The sequence below is a fragment of the Petaurus breviceps genome, unplaced genomic scaffold, assembly GCF_028583685.1.
Source record: "Petaurus breviceps papuanus isolate PSGF00001 unplaced genomic scaffold, PetGlider_PUasm1.0 90775, whole genome shotgun sequence".
Taxonomy (NCBI): Eukaryota; Metazoa; Chordata; class Mammalia; order Diprotodontia; family Petauridae; genus Petaurus; species Petaurus breviceps.
Window position 1 is genome coordinate 10,716,755 of NW_027187342.1, and position 15,666 is coordinate 10,732,420.

The window sequence follows — 15,666 nt, forward strand, 5'->3', positions numbered from 1 at the left end:
AAATTACCTTGTGTTTAACTATTTTGTGTTTACTTGTTTTTATTCTCTCTCTCTCTCCTTCTCCCTCTCTCTTTCTCCCTCTCTCCCTCCTCTCTCTCTCTCTCTCTATACATATGTGTATATATATGTATATATATATATTTCTGTATATACTTAGATATTTACTTGTTAGCTCCTCCATTAGAATACAGGCTCTTTGAAAGTAGGGCATTTCATTATTTTTATTTGTATCCCCAGTCCCTAGTAAAGTACCTGGAATCCTTTGCTAATCATATATTAGATGCATTCTAATAATAGTTCAAATAAAATTCCATTAAAGAATTTGGATCAAGTATTTGATGACTGTTGTTTAAATAAAATTATAGGATAAAATTTATAGAATTATAGGCAATTAGTTGTGTAATTCCCATTAATAACCCTTCGTGCTTTTCATTTTCAGAACACTTTCCCAACATTAACTAATCCTTTCCTCATTTCTACAAATGTAGGTCAATATGATTATTGTCATACTTGCAGGTACGGAAATTGAGGCAGGTTAAATGATTTGCTAAAGGCTACTGAACATATTTGTCATAGAAGGATTAGAATGAAGGCATTCCTGACTCAAGTTCTTTGGTTCTGACCATTAACTAGACCACACCTTTTTCTGGGGCTTTAGGAGACTAGATCTTGCTAAAAATGAACTTTTATAGGATTATGTTGAGGCTATCACCACAAGAAAATTAAGAGCTAAGGTAATATATGTAACTTCTAGTTGGTGGGTTGTTTTTTTTGTTTGTTTGTTTGTTTTGCCTTTTCCACCCTCCTATCCCCACTCTTTTTAAAAAATTCTCTTGGCATTCATAGTAGTATGCCATTTTGGTTTTACTCTTAACTCTTTGGCTCTTCCTTCTTTACATTCTTTGATCTCTCTTCTGTGGAAGCCTAACCCCATCTTATCCATTGTATGTTACCGAATCCAGCATTTCTAACTGAATGTACTTCTATTCTTTCAAGCTCAATAATGACACCGTGCTGCTTAACCTTTCATTCCCTCCCAATTATCTCTCCCTCAGGAATCCTTTATTCTGGTTAATGATATCTCTATTCTCTTATTCACCCAGGCTAGAAAACTTAGAAATCATCTTCTTTCTGATTCCCCATATTTAATTAGTTTCTACATCATCTTAATTCTTCCTTTTAAATGTCTTTCAAGTTCATTCCTTTCTTTCCATTGCGACTACTTATGACACTGCTAATTTAGTCTCTGTTTACCTCTCCATTAGATTATTTAAATGAGTTCCCAATATATTTCTCTACCTTTAGTCTCTCCTCTCCCTAACCATCCTCTCTGTTAATTTAATCTTTTTTACCAAGAACCTCTTGCTAGACTCTTCCTTCGTTCCTTCCTTCCTTCCTTCCTTCCTTCCTTCCTTCCTTCCTTCCTTCCTTCCTTCCTTCCTTCCTTTCTTTCTTTGGCAGGGCAATTGGGGTTAAGTGATTTGCCCAAGGTCACACGTTTAGTAAGCGTTAAGTGTCTGAGGTCAAATTTGAACTCAGATCCTCCTGATTCCAGGGCTGGTGATCTATTCACTGTGCCATCTAGCCACCTCATAGACAGGTTTTCTTAAAGCTCTCTCTTCACTGTTGTGAGGCTAGAATAAAGCCATACATTCATAGAGTTAGAGCTTAATGTCAACATTCATCTAGTACAATGTCCTCATTTCATATATGATATATCTAAGACCTTCAAAAGTAAAGTTACTTGCCTGAATTGACACAAGTAGATACACAGAATGAGAAAGAGAGAGAGAGAGAGAGAGAGAGAGAGAGAGAGAGAGAGAGAGAGAGAGAGAGAGAGAGAGAGAGAGGAGAGACATTTTCTTCACCTCATCCCCCTGCCATTTTAAAGTAGCATTTATGTGTCTGTTCTGTCAATAAAATGTAAGTTCCTTGAGGGTAGGACTTATATTTCTTGTATTTGGATACCCAGCACTTAACACAGTGACTGCTACAAATAAATCATTTAATAAATGCTTATTCTATTAAGTGTTTTAATAAATATCTCTGAAAAACAGCTGTGAAAGATTTTACAACTGTGATCAACCAAGTGGCCAAATTATGCCTTCAGAAGATGGAAGTGACGGATGAGAGGAGTAGCACATATATTCAGACCTTGCCAGTGTGTGAATTTGTAACAAGGGAGGACTTTGTTACAAGAGGGCACTTGATCTTTCTTTTTTGTTGGGTAGGGTTAGAGTTAAGGGGAATCTGAAAAGGGTAGTGATAGTGAGATAGAGAATGATAGTGATAGTGAATGATAGTCTTTATAAAATAAAAAGAATGTTAATGAAACAAAAAAATAAACGGAAGAGAGCAGAAGGAAGTTCAGAAGGGTATGAAGACAAGTAAGGCTTGAAACTACCATGCTAAATTTTGATTACACCCAAAAGACCCCCAAACTGTACTTGGTGGGAAAAAAAAACTATGCATAATAGAAATTCACAGCTTCATACATAATCTCCATTTTAATTTTTCTTTCTGTATTGAAATGTTTGTGTTTGATGATATTTAAGTTCATAATAAAAAAAATTAAAATCTGGTATCAAACTCTATGGCTGTTTTTGTTTCAGTTCCTGCCCTTGTATCTGAATCTGTTTCTCTATGGCTTCCTCATGTTCATTTCCTGTCTCTAATAGAAGTATTAACAGGTGTTGTGGGACAGGATACTATGATAGGGCCCCATACTGCTTGAGTTACCACCTCTCCTCTTTTGAAACAGACCCAAGAGAAATTGGAGTTAACTTTGCCCCCAGGTGGATTGACCTGAAACTCAGCTGTAGGTTTTGCCTTTGGGTAAGAAGCATACAAGGATCACTTTATGAATTGAGCAGGAAGTTTCATCCCCAGGAAGCCTCCACAGCTGCTGCTGCTTTTACCTGGAGGGTAAGGGTGAAGGTCACTGATTGTTTTCAGTAATTGTTTGTCAGAAACTGTCAGTGTTCCATTTCACTGAACATGAAGAATTGACCTGATATGATGAAAATAAAATTAATAAATAGGATTGATTTTAAAAAAAAACCTTTTCATTTATTCGCTGAAAAGAATTTTAACTTCCTATTCCCTACATATAGGTATTGTGGATAGATCTGTAACATTTTTATTTTATCAGAAACTTAACACTAATAATAGTGCCAAATAAAATTTTGGAATGACATCAATAATCATGATAACCAGCTTGAAATGTTCAAAACACATACTCAGTCTTTTTAAAATAGGATAGTCTATTTTGTATGTCAGAATTATGTCTCTTTCTTTATATTTTCTTTGTGTCATATTTTCAAAAAGACCCCTGGGGTCTTTACCAAGATGGCACCATGAAGGTTTTTAATTTTTGAAGTATAAAACCTATCCACTTTCACCTATATCTCCTGTGACCTCTTAAACTTTTCTTACTTAGTCCTGTCAAAAATACAAAAGACTAATACCACCTGCAGTGTCAACTGAGCAGTGAGCTATGGACTTCATTAATTTTGTCAGATTCTTGGCTTATCAAAAAAATGAATATCCTCCAAAGTAATAGTGTTACTTTAAATTCATTCTGCTTGTTTTTTCTTTAATCCTTTTATCTTTTGAGGGAGTCTATAGCTACCGTTAAAAAAAAGCCTATCAATAATATATAGTAAATATATATATGCATAAGAAAACTTTCCTCAATCTTTTTGAAATGTGTATTCGCTAACATATATATATATATATATATCTACTACATACCTCTATTTTTAATGTCTAATTGGTAACACAGCATCTTTATTGTAAGTGACAATGTCTTTACCTTGCTATTTCTATCCTCTCATCATGTACATTAGGGTTTTATTTGTCCTAATGCTTCCTGTTTTCTACCCAAAGCTGACAGAATAGCTGATAGAACTGAGGAAACTGTACATTTAATGACTGAAGATAAGAGCTGCAGATATATGCTTAGAACTAATTACATTTTAAAGCATATTACAGTAGGGTGTTACGTTTAATGGAGACAAATCTTATATGACATCTGGGAGGAGGGAGATATCTGGATCCCAGCGGCTGGTCTTTGTGAAGGATGAGTGGGAAGTAAATGTGATAAAAGAGCTTACAGATTATAGGATCACAAAATTTCAAAGTTGAGTCTTGGAAGGCCAAGCCTGAGCAGGAATCCTCACTGAAACGTCTTTATCAAACCTCTCCTGGAAGATCTCTAGTGAGTCTGACCATGGCAGTCCACAGCTGGACCATGTCACCTCCTGCATTAGGGTTACTCTGCTACCCACCCTAGTGAGACCCTAAGTACCATCTGCTAATGCTGTTGTTGTCATTAAAATTATCGTAATAGGTCTTCAGACTTCCTTCTTCCACCACTTTTTGTGAAAGACTGATCGGATGCACATGTTTTGTCATGTCGCTCTTCTAAAAAATCCTCAGTGGCTTCCAAGTGCCTGTTTCATCAAATTCAAGCACCTTTGTTTGATATTCAAGGGCCTCCAAAATCTGATGTGACCATACCTTTCTAGCCTTTTTTTATTCTACTCTCTATTAAGTACTCTGCCTTTAAACACACCCTGCATTTGCTTTTACTTACATTGTTTGTCTGGGCCCTGGGTGGGGAGCCTGTGGCCTCAAGGCCACACATGGCCTTTTGGCTGAGTCCAAGTGTTACAGAACAAATCCTTTTATTAAGGTGATTTGTTCTGTGAAGTTTGGATTCAGTCAAAGGGCTGCACTTGAGGACCTAGAGGGCTGCATGTGGCCTTGAGGCCTCAGGTTCCCCACCCCTGGTCTACACCCAGAGTATATTTCCTCTTCATTTTCACCTGTTCAGTTCCTCCTCATCTTTAAAATAAAAAATCGCATCACCCTACATCAAGTCAGCAATAATTTGTTTCTTCTTGATTCTTATATGACATTTTGTCATATAAGTGCAAACACTTTTCCAATGCACTTAATTACATTACTTTAACAGAGCTTTGATCTCATCCACATTATTATTTCTTCCAACAAAGCAGATTGGAACTCATTCACATCTGCCCAATTCATATGGCTCTTTACCCGTGTGTTCTCATAATTTTTCTCTACGAGGTCAACAAGACACTTTAGATCCAGACCTAGCAAAGGGGGCTCTTCTTTAAGCCCTGTCACACAGTCAGTTCTCTCTTTAAACACACGATCAGCCTCTATTCTTTTTTGTTCATACATTTCTTTCATTATTTCCTTTATACCACCTCTTATTTGCTACATTAATGTACGAATAACATATTAAAATCTGTCCTTCCTTACAATCCACATCATTGCTTTTTTTTCTACACCTCTATATTTAGTTCTTTTAGAGGCAGTATGACTCAGCTATCTTGATTGAATTTTGACAAAAGGGTAAACCAGGGCAAATCTCTGCACAAGATTACATTTTTTATCAGGGCATGCTACCTTTCAATAAATGGGTCAATGGTTTTTCTCCATTAATGCCAAAGACCTCAAACATAAGGAGAGTTCCCATTTTATAGGTTTTTGGGGAGTATAGAACAAAGAACAGAAGAGGGTAGATTACATCATAGAATTAAGGTCAACATGTTTGGTTATGGAGCTGAGACACAGGAAACAATATGATAGGTTGGAAGTTTAGTAATGGGGGCTATTAATGACACTCTTTCCCCTTCTCCTGTGAGACTAAGAAGTGGTTTTTCTTGGAATCCAGGTGTGAAATAGTGACTCAGACTTTTGGACAGCAAACCACACATCTTTGAAGGCTCAGTGGAATAAAGTTATCAGGCCCAAACTCCATTGCTTTCTTTTTTTTTTTTTTAAAGCAATCAGGGTTAAGTAACTTGTTCAAGGTTACACGGCCAGTTATTTCTGGGTGTGGCGCTGAGTATCTGAGCCCAGATTTGATCCCCAGGTCATCCTAACACTGGAGCCAGTGTTCTTACTCACTGAGCCACCTGGCCGCCCCTAAGCAATTGGGGTTAAGTAACTTGCTCAAGGTTACATGGCCAGGTGTTTCTGGGTGGGTGCTAAGTGTCTGAGCCCAGGATTCGATCTCCAGGTCATCCCGACACTGTAGCGGGTGCTCTTACTCTCTGTGCTACCTGGCCACCCCTCCATTGCTTTCTTACACATTCTCCAAGGTCAGTTAAATTCCTTGAGGCAGGAGAGCTGGATTTTTAAACTTAATCCATTACAGGCTAGCTGAACTCAACTAAGTTCAGAGACAAAGAACCATGATTTAAGCAGTTACAGAACAAACTCAACTACTTGTAAATAGAATCAATAAGAAAATAATACAGCATCACTTTTAGTCTTCTCACAACGATCCATCATTATAAGAATATAGATATTAAAAGGACACACTCATGTTTCAGGGAGAACTTAGCAGTTTCAAAAAGGCAATCCTATCCACTCTTTTCTTCCTATGCAATTCTGGGTCAATAGATCCTCATCATACACTTGTTTTTCCTCTTGGGATAGTAGGTCAAATGCTTTTGAATTATTATCAGTCTTATTTAGGAGGCTCTGCAGTGCTCCATTACTTGATGCAATAAGCATAATGTCATCTATAAATGGGATCATCTGGAGGATCCCACAATCTACAGGTAATTTCCTTTTCCACCTTGCTTCTGGACTAGATCTAGCCCATGTCAATGGTAAACTTCTTTGACTTATACACATCTCTGTTTGTTGGTTTTTTTTTTTTGCTTCACCCAATATTAATGATCAAAGACCCATCAAACAATGTTATTTCTATTGTATCTTTCAAAAATATGGTCTAAATGTGGTATATACATAGGTGAGCTTTTAAGATGCTTTGTTCTAAGGAATCAATTTTTTAAAGTCAATTAACAGCATAGTGGGATCTTGTATTCTCTACTTCTTTGGTCAATTGTGTGATGGAAAAGATGTGGTCTAACACAGACTCTTACTTATTAAAACTTATTGTTTTCTCTCTAATACCTTCATCAAGAATGCATCTGACGTATTATTCTCATAAAATATTTTTATAGATGGTCAAGTAGATATATGGGTTAGAAGTTATAAGTGTTCTCTTGGTCACCTTTTTGTTGTTAATATTAAGGTATGAAATTTTGTTCATGTAATTGGTATTTTCCTATATACTTCAGAAGTTTTGAAAACCAGTCTCTTAATTCCCTCAAAATTGTGTCATGCCTAGCACAGAGCAATTCTTTGTATAGTTGACTTAGTCCAATGACTTTCCCCAAATTTATTTTCTTAAGTTCTATTTCCACTTCTATTCTTAGCACATCAGATCTATGACATGAAAATCCAAATGTGATGACTCCATTATTCTTGATATTGAAAAGAGTTTGTTATAACATTTTTGCATATCTTTTCTAGCTTCCATCTGTTTGCTTTCCTCCTCCTAGTTCTACCTTAAAGACTCTTTCTTTATATTACTTTTTTTCCTTCACTGCCAATTTTTTTTAAATAAAAAAGTGATAATCTAGTCATAATCTTCCACTGTTCTTTTAATAAAATTTACAAATACAATTATATATGTGATATTATGTAGTCAGCACCTTCCAGTTCTTTTCTCAAAAGATATATTCATATTGTATAAGCTTAAAGATTCCATGTAGTTAACAATTTTTTGTCATATATATATACGTATATCTATGTATATGTATGTGTATGTATGTGTGTATTTGTCATCCTCACCCATGGTTGGCTATGTACTGAAATGATTAAATATCAAAGTATATTTTGTCTTAATTTGGAGGGCCTTATTAAGTTCTTAATATAATTTCTTCTACTTCATCTGCAGCAGATGTTGGCATACAAGATATAATTATTTTCATGGTTGTCTTTTTTGAGGTTACCTAGGATAAGCATTGCAATACATGTCCAAATATCAAATAAAATATTTCTTGTTGCCTTTGAATGTATGATAAAACCAACTCTACCAACTCCTTTATTTACTTCTCTAAAGAGAACTAATGAATCATCCTTCCATTTATTTGCAACTCCCTTTTGGGTTCTTGCTTGTTTTTGTTTATAGTGAGAATGCCAAGACTTATATGTGTTTAGTTCCTCCAAGAATCTCACATTTAGAGTAACAACAATGAAGTTAATAGTTATAGATAGTCTGAAAACTGTGTGATTCTTTCTATCACTGCTACCGTTACTACAGAAAGGGAAGAAAAGCACTTAGGCCATTTTGTAATTTTTTTACCCTCATGTGGCAAAAGAATCTGTCACTAACTGAATACCTAAGTGGTGTTATGTATCTTTATACCTATTAAGGCTGGTCCTTGGAAAGCAGGCATAGTCTGTTGTCCCATTATTCCCAGGTTTTTTTTTTTTTTTAGCATGGAAAACCATATCAGCACCTGGGAGATGATGGCATAAGATTTTATTGCTTGCTTTTTACAACTGGCCCATGTTCTTTTCTGGTCACACATCCTTCTGATAAAATCTTTTATACTATTTCTCTTGTGTACTTGTTTGTTAGTTATGTGTTACAGCCTGATAATGATGATGATAAATGATAGTGATGATTTTTGTATAGCTCTTACTATGTGCCATTTCACTACCATAGCCTTTGAAAATCCCCACCATAATGGAACTGAGATAGGCTTTAACTTGTGTTTGTCACTAGTTGATCTTTTTTTCTTAAAATTATTTTTCCCCTAAAGGATCATAGATAGGTTTTGGTGCTAGAAGGGACCTTAGAAATTACTGAATATAACCCCCAGATTTTCAAATGAAAAAATTGAGTTTTGTTTTCCAAATAGCAAGTTTCCAAAATTTTAATCAAATGATTATCATCATTAAAACCTTAAAGACAACACATTTAAGATTGTATCAGCCTTTCAAGATAGAGTTTTGTTTTTAACATAGGCCATACCCTTAAATGAGATCTTATTGAAAGGAGGAAAAATAATATGCATACTTACATTTTACTAAAAATTTCGAGTTTCCCCCTCACTTATATTGTCCTAAAACTGTGAATTAAATTAACATAAGAACTTCCTAAAATACAATCATAGAGAATTCAGATAATAACTATCTAAAGAGTTTTATTGCTTCTCCATTTATTTCCTCACAAAATTTGGATATTGGGATCTGGAATGTCTCCAAAGTTCAAGATTCTAAACCTATTACTTTACTGTAGTAATTTTGTACTGTAATTTATTGCAGTAATTTTATAATGTAGTAAAATTGTAGTAATATTGTAATCATCTACTTTATTGAGTAGAGGCCTTTAAGTCTTTAAAAAGTGAATAATTCTATTTTAAAAACATAATTAAAAAGAAGTTAATGTGAAATAATATCTTAGTGTTTTTATTCTCATTCTATGTCTAATTTCTTATCTCTACTGCCATATTTTCAAACTGTTCCATCTACCTTTCTGTAAGTTCATTAATTGGGTACATATTATTGTGACACATCTCTGAAAAGAAGGATAGGTTACATTATAAAGAAGAAAACTGCAAACAATTGGGCAACAGTGCACATTTCAGCAAACTCTGCTCATATTCTAGTTATGAATCATGTGTATTGTTCTTATTATGGGAAAAGCACACTTGGTTCAAACCCATTGAATGGTGCAGTATTTCCACTTGCTTGTTTTGTTAATGGAGACACACCCTTTCTATGGAACCACTCATCATCTAATCCCCCCCACAAGAGAAAGCAGAACCTAACCCCTCTCTGAAACTCTTCCATTCTTCTTTTTCAAAACAAACACTTATCCGCTGATACAATAGTGGAATACTGCAAGCTCAGTCTTGACGCCTTTCTTTAGGCAAGTTTTCAAAACTAGGAAATTGCCAGCATTCTTTTAAACTTATGTTAGTCCATTAACAAGGTAAAGGATATTGAAAGTTTTCTGTTTTTTTTTCAAAATGCCTATTGCAGTCTAATAAATGACAGTTTATTTGATGCCTGGGAAGGGTGTTGATTTGGTCTCCTGACTGTCTTGCTGTCTAATGGACATATTTATTCCTTAGTCTGTCCTTTTATACAACTCTAGAGGTAGACACTTGAAAATGGCATGATGGAAAGAGTGCTGGTATTCCATCTCCTTCCTTCTCCATCATTTACTAGCTGCATGATCATAGGCAAGTCACTTAACTTCTTATCTATAACATAGGGGCACTGATGTATGTAATATTTATCTTACAGATACACTGTGAAAATCAGATAAGGGGGATTATGTGTCCAATGTTTTGCAAATCTTAAAAGCATTGTATAAATGTCAGCTAATGTGACAAATACTTGGATAGATATATGGTCTGATTGATGTGGATGCTCTCCCTAATGATGCAGATTGCAACCAAACAATGTTCAAGTCTTGCCACATCGTCCCAATGCATTCAGTGGCCTTCCTTTGTCATTGTATCGATAGCAGAGGGCTCTTAGGTTGACTTTTGGTTATGAATAAATGATTGAGCATTTATTAAATGTCTGTTATTTTCATGGCACTGTGCTAGGTGCTAAAAATATAGACATTTTTATTATACATCGTAAAAAAAAAGACAAAATTAAAACAATAGTCCTTGCCTTCAAGGAATTTGTAGTCGAATAGGTGGATAAAACACATATAGAAAAATGATGATCAAGAAATGATATTTTAGTTTGAGTAGTCACAGGGATTGTACATGGTAGCATAGTACAGTAGGCCATCTTATCTTTTTGGGTAGTAATGTTAAATTGATAATTATTCCCAGATTAAGAGGAATAGGTAGAAAGTGTGTCTGGGAAGGGGCAGGGTGGTAGCTGCATGTGGTAGAAAGGCAGATGACAAGGTGCCTCCCCTGGGTTAGTCCTTGCTGACCTGGGAGATGATGGCATAAGATTTTATTGCTTGCTTTTTACAACTGGCCCATGTTCTTTTCTGGTCACACATCCTTCTGATAAAATCCTTTATACTATTTCTCTTGTGTACTTGTTTGTTAGTTATGTGTTACAGCCTGATAATGATGATGATAAATGATAGTGATGATTTATGTATAGCTCTTACTATGTGCCAGGCACTGTACTAAGTGCTATTAAATTTTAAAAACCCTTTGAACTGTTAAAACAGAAGAAACCCTATGTCCAAAAAGGGGAACACGGAATGAACTGGAGCCCGACCACAGTTTACAAGGATTATAAATGCATTTATTGCCTGAGAAGGAATTTGCAGGCTGGAACAGTGAGACAAAGTCCACCTCTGTTTGAAGGGGCATTGGAAAGGGAAGGCAGGGAATTGGAGTGAAAGGTAGGAATTGGGCCGGTCCTACAAAGGAATGGGGCAGGGAGTCCCATTCCCAAGGGTTGGGGGAGATCCAAGAAACAGGGGGAACGAGGAATTCCTGGTGTCAGAGCTGTGGCCTTTAGATATGCACTTTAGAAGGCATTCTTGGTGATAAGCAGTCCAGGCAGTCAAGGCTTGAGTACAAATGTCTCCAAAAGCATAAAACAGGATGTGTCTTAGCATCCCATAACCAATATTTAGGGGAGTCTCTGAAGACTGGATGTCTCTTGAAGGTCCATGAACCACCAAATGGCCCAGGGTCTGCTTTAAAACTGGTATGAGCTTAACTGACTTCAGAGTTGCCTATTTTCTTCACTTCCAGCTGGGTTTACTCTTGGTCACTACAGAGGATAGTTGGTTGTCAAGCAGTCCTGTATCTTAGCTAATACAGCTAGTCCTCACACAGCTCTTTTCCATTACCTGGATAATTGGGAGGCTTAAGTAAATCAAAGTAGTTAGCATCTCCCATTTTCACAGTGCTTTATGCATGTTATCTCATTTGATCCTCACAACAACCCCATGAGGTAGGTGCTATTATTATTCTCATTTTACAGTTGAGGAAACCAAGGCAGGCATAAGTTAAATGACTTGCCAAGGATCACCCTGCTAGTAAGTATCTGAGGCTAGATTTGAACTCATGTCTTCTTAACTTCAAGCCTAGTACTGTATCCATTATTTGACCTAGCTGCCAAGGACCTTCATGTGCCTCTTCATTGCTCTTTGGGTTGATTCTTAATTTAAATTCCCCAGAGACTGCTATATGCTATGAATTTTATGATGATAATACTATTGTGTTATTGCTAATTATTACTAAATCATCATTATTAATAAGGTTATAAGATAAGAAAATAAGTGTCTTTTAAAAACTTGAATTACCATTCTTCTGATAATAATACAATATAATAAATCTTTGGATTTTGATTCAGAGACCTTAGTCTCCTAGTCCTTTAGTGGCTTCCAAACCCTGAGATTCTAGAATCTTTCCCTTTCATTATGAATATCTATATTATTTAAAGACACTGTTACTCTGGAGAAACAAATGGTGTGGACCACAACGTACATTAAACAAAGATTGCTTATTTTCATAAAACATGGATGAAGATTTTGATAAGTTACTTATCAAAAATAGGACTTAAATTTCCAGAAATTATCTTCCAGGTGATTTTCAGATGTTTCTACTATTCTCTTTCCATCCATGCAGGTATACTTTTCAAGGCTAGTACTTCATGAAATTAGGTGATTTTTATTGGTGGATAAGTAGAAAACTCACCTAACTTAGCTCTCCTACTTCTAGATATATTATTTTCTTCCTTATTTGAGTTCCTATTGTACCTAATCATTTTCTCATTGTTTTATGTGTGTTTTGCACCTCCTCTCAGACTGTGAAATTTTTGAAATCATCAGGATCCATCTCTGTCTTCTCTGCTTTCTACCGAGGTGGAGGGTACTTTATCTTGGTCTTCCTGCATCTTTATCTTCCTATTATATTCAGGTTAGTGTGACTTTCTCTGGGTGTCTTCCACGACCCCCTCATTGTTAGTGCTTTCTCCTTCCTCGATTCACTTTTTATTTCCTTGGGGCTCCACTTGTATACCTTTAGTAGATTGTCAGCTACTTGAGATTAGAGACTATCTTCACTTTTTTCTTTGTATCTACTGTGCCTCACATAGTTATATTTTTTTTTGCCTGTAATTAGCATTTAATAGTTGTTCTAGTGAAATGAAAGGATAATCATTTTGTATTCACATAGTGGATGTGCAGTACATATTCATTTGATCAAATGAGTCAATTGGTGTAAAATGGCTTTGAAAGGCTGAGAAGTATTGTGCAAATGCATGCATAAATGTGAGTAAACAGATATGGCATCAGATGACTGTTAACACCTTTATAAGAGTCACCTAGGAAGTTAGAACTTATTCCAGTGACACTGCCTTTTTCTCAAAATATTTTTTGGAACTGCTTTTAGTGTATACAGCAGGTTGTATATAACTTCATCAGCAGTCAGAAGTAATATACAACCAATTCTGTTAGAGTGGATGATCAAAATAAATCAGTATGATTACATTGTAGTTCTCTCTCTCTCTCTCTCTCTCTCTCTCTCTTTCATCATATTGATCAGAATAGCTAAGTCATTCAGAGTTGATCATCATACAGTATTGATGCTACTTTGGGAATTTTTTTCCTGGTTCTGCTCACTTCACTTTGCATCAGTTCATAGATGTCTTCCCAGTTGTTTCTGAAACCATTTGTCATTTCTTGTAGCACAATAGTATTCCATCACATTGTCATTTCTTGTAGCACAATAGTATTCCATCACATTGTCATTTCTTGTAGCACAATAGTATTCCATCACAATCATATACCATACCTTATTCATCATTCTCCAATTGATGGATGTTCCCTCACTTTCTAATTTTTTGCCACCATAAGAAAAGCTGGTACAAAATTTTTGTGCAAATAGGTCCTTTTCTTTTTTTTTTCTTTGATCTTTTTGGAATACAGAGCTAGTAGTGGCATTACTGGGACAAGGGGTGTATATATAAAGTTTTATAGCCCTTTTGGCATAGTTACATATTTCTCTTCAGAATGATTGGGTTAGTCCATAACTCTACCAACAATGCACCAGCATCCTGATTTTTCCCACATCCCTTCTAATATTTGTAACCTTTCTTTTCTGTCATGTTATCCAATCTGATAGGTGTGACATAGTATCTCAGAGTGGTTTTCATTTGCATCCTCTACTCAGTAGTGATTTAGAGTATTTTTTTCATATGACTGAGTATAGATAGTTTTGATTTCTTCATCTTAAAATTGCCTTTTTATATCCTTTGACAACTGTTGGTGAATTCATCCTTTTCAGTTTTGTTTATTTTTATTTTTTTATCAAATGTTTTATTAACTTCTAGTTTACATCATTCATTTGTGCAATATTTTGAGCTACAAATTTTCTCCCTGTTTTTCTCCTGCTCTCCACCCCCACAATAGTGACCCCACTGGATATCCCCTCCTCCAATCTGCTCTCTCCCATATCTTCTCCCATAACCCCTCTAACTTTCCAGTAGGGCATGGTGGATGTCTATGCCCCAGTGCCTGTATATCTTATTTCCCAGTTACATGTAAAATAATATTAATAATATATATTTAAACATTTGATTTTAAAACTTTGAATTCCAGATTCATTCCCTTCCTCCCTTGTCACCCACCCTTACTGGGAAGATAAGCAGTTCAGTATAGGTAGTACAAGTGTGGCTAATGCAAAACAATAACATAGTAGATATATTATAAAAGACTGACTATATTTCCCTCCCTCCTATCCCACCTGCCACTTGTTCTATTCTCTACTTTGATCCCGTCCCTTTTCAAAAGTGAGTGCTTCCAACTTCTCTCCCCCCCAAACCTGCCCTCCCTTCCATCATCCCCCCTCTCATTCCCTTCCCCCCTACTCTCCTGTAGGGTGAGATACCCTATTTAGTGTGTATGTCATTCCCTCCCTAAGCCAAATTCAATGAGAATAAGGTTGACCCATTCCCTTTTGCTTTCCTGTTCTTCCCCTCCATTGTAATCATTTTCCCTTGCCTCTTCTATATGAGATAATTTAATTTACCCCATTCTGTCTCTCCCCATCTCCTCTAATTATAGTCCCCTCTTACCTCTTAATTTCACCTGTTAAGTATCATCCCTTCCTATTCAATTGGTTCTGTGCCCTCTATTTATGTATACCTGTACACATATATACACACATTCACATATGTATTCACATGCCCATATATCCTCCTATATAGACATATATGTATGTATGTATACACACACACATATATATACCCATAAACATTTCTATTCCCTTCAACTCTTTTCATACTAAGAAAAGTTTCCTAAGTTATAATGATCATTTTTCCATGTAGGGATGTTAATAGTTCAACTTTGATAAGCTCCTTATGATTTCTTTTCCTTGTTTACCTTCTCATTCTTCTCTTGCTTCTTGTATCTGAATGTCAAATTATCTATTCAACTCTGGTTTTTTCATCAAAAATGCTTGTAAGTCCTCTGTTCCACTGAATGACCATATTTTCCCCTGAAACGTGATATTCAGTTTTGCTGGGTATGTGATTCTTGGTTTTAATCCCAGCTCCTTTGACCTCCAGAATATCACATTCCAAGCCCTTCTATCCCTCAGTGTAGAAGCTGCCAGATCGTGAGTTATCCTGATTGTGTTTCCACAATATTAAAATTGTTTCTTCCTGGCTGCTTATAATATTTTCTCCTTAATCTGGGAATTCTGGAACGCTATAATATTCTTAGGAGTTTTCTTTTTGGGATATTTTTCAGGAAGTGATTGGTGGATTCTTTCAACCTCTATTTTGCCCTCTGGTTCTAAAACAGGGCAATTTTCCTTGAGAATT

At 35.8% G+C, this 15,666-nt stretch overlaps 1 protein-coding gene across 12 annotated transcripts in view; it reads left to right on the forward strand.

The window, feature by feature from the left end:
• Positions 1-15,666, forward strand: part of WDPCP (WD repeat containing planar cell polarity effector) — a 519,354-nt gene that overhangs the window by 208,090 nt on the left and 295,598 nt on the right. The gene's annotated exons all lie outside the window — the stretch shown is intronic.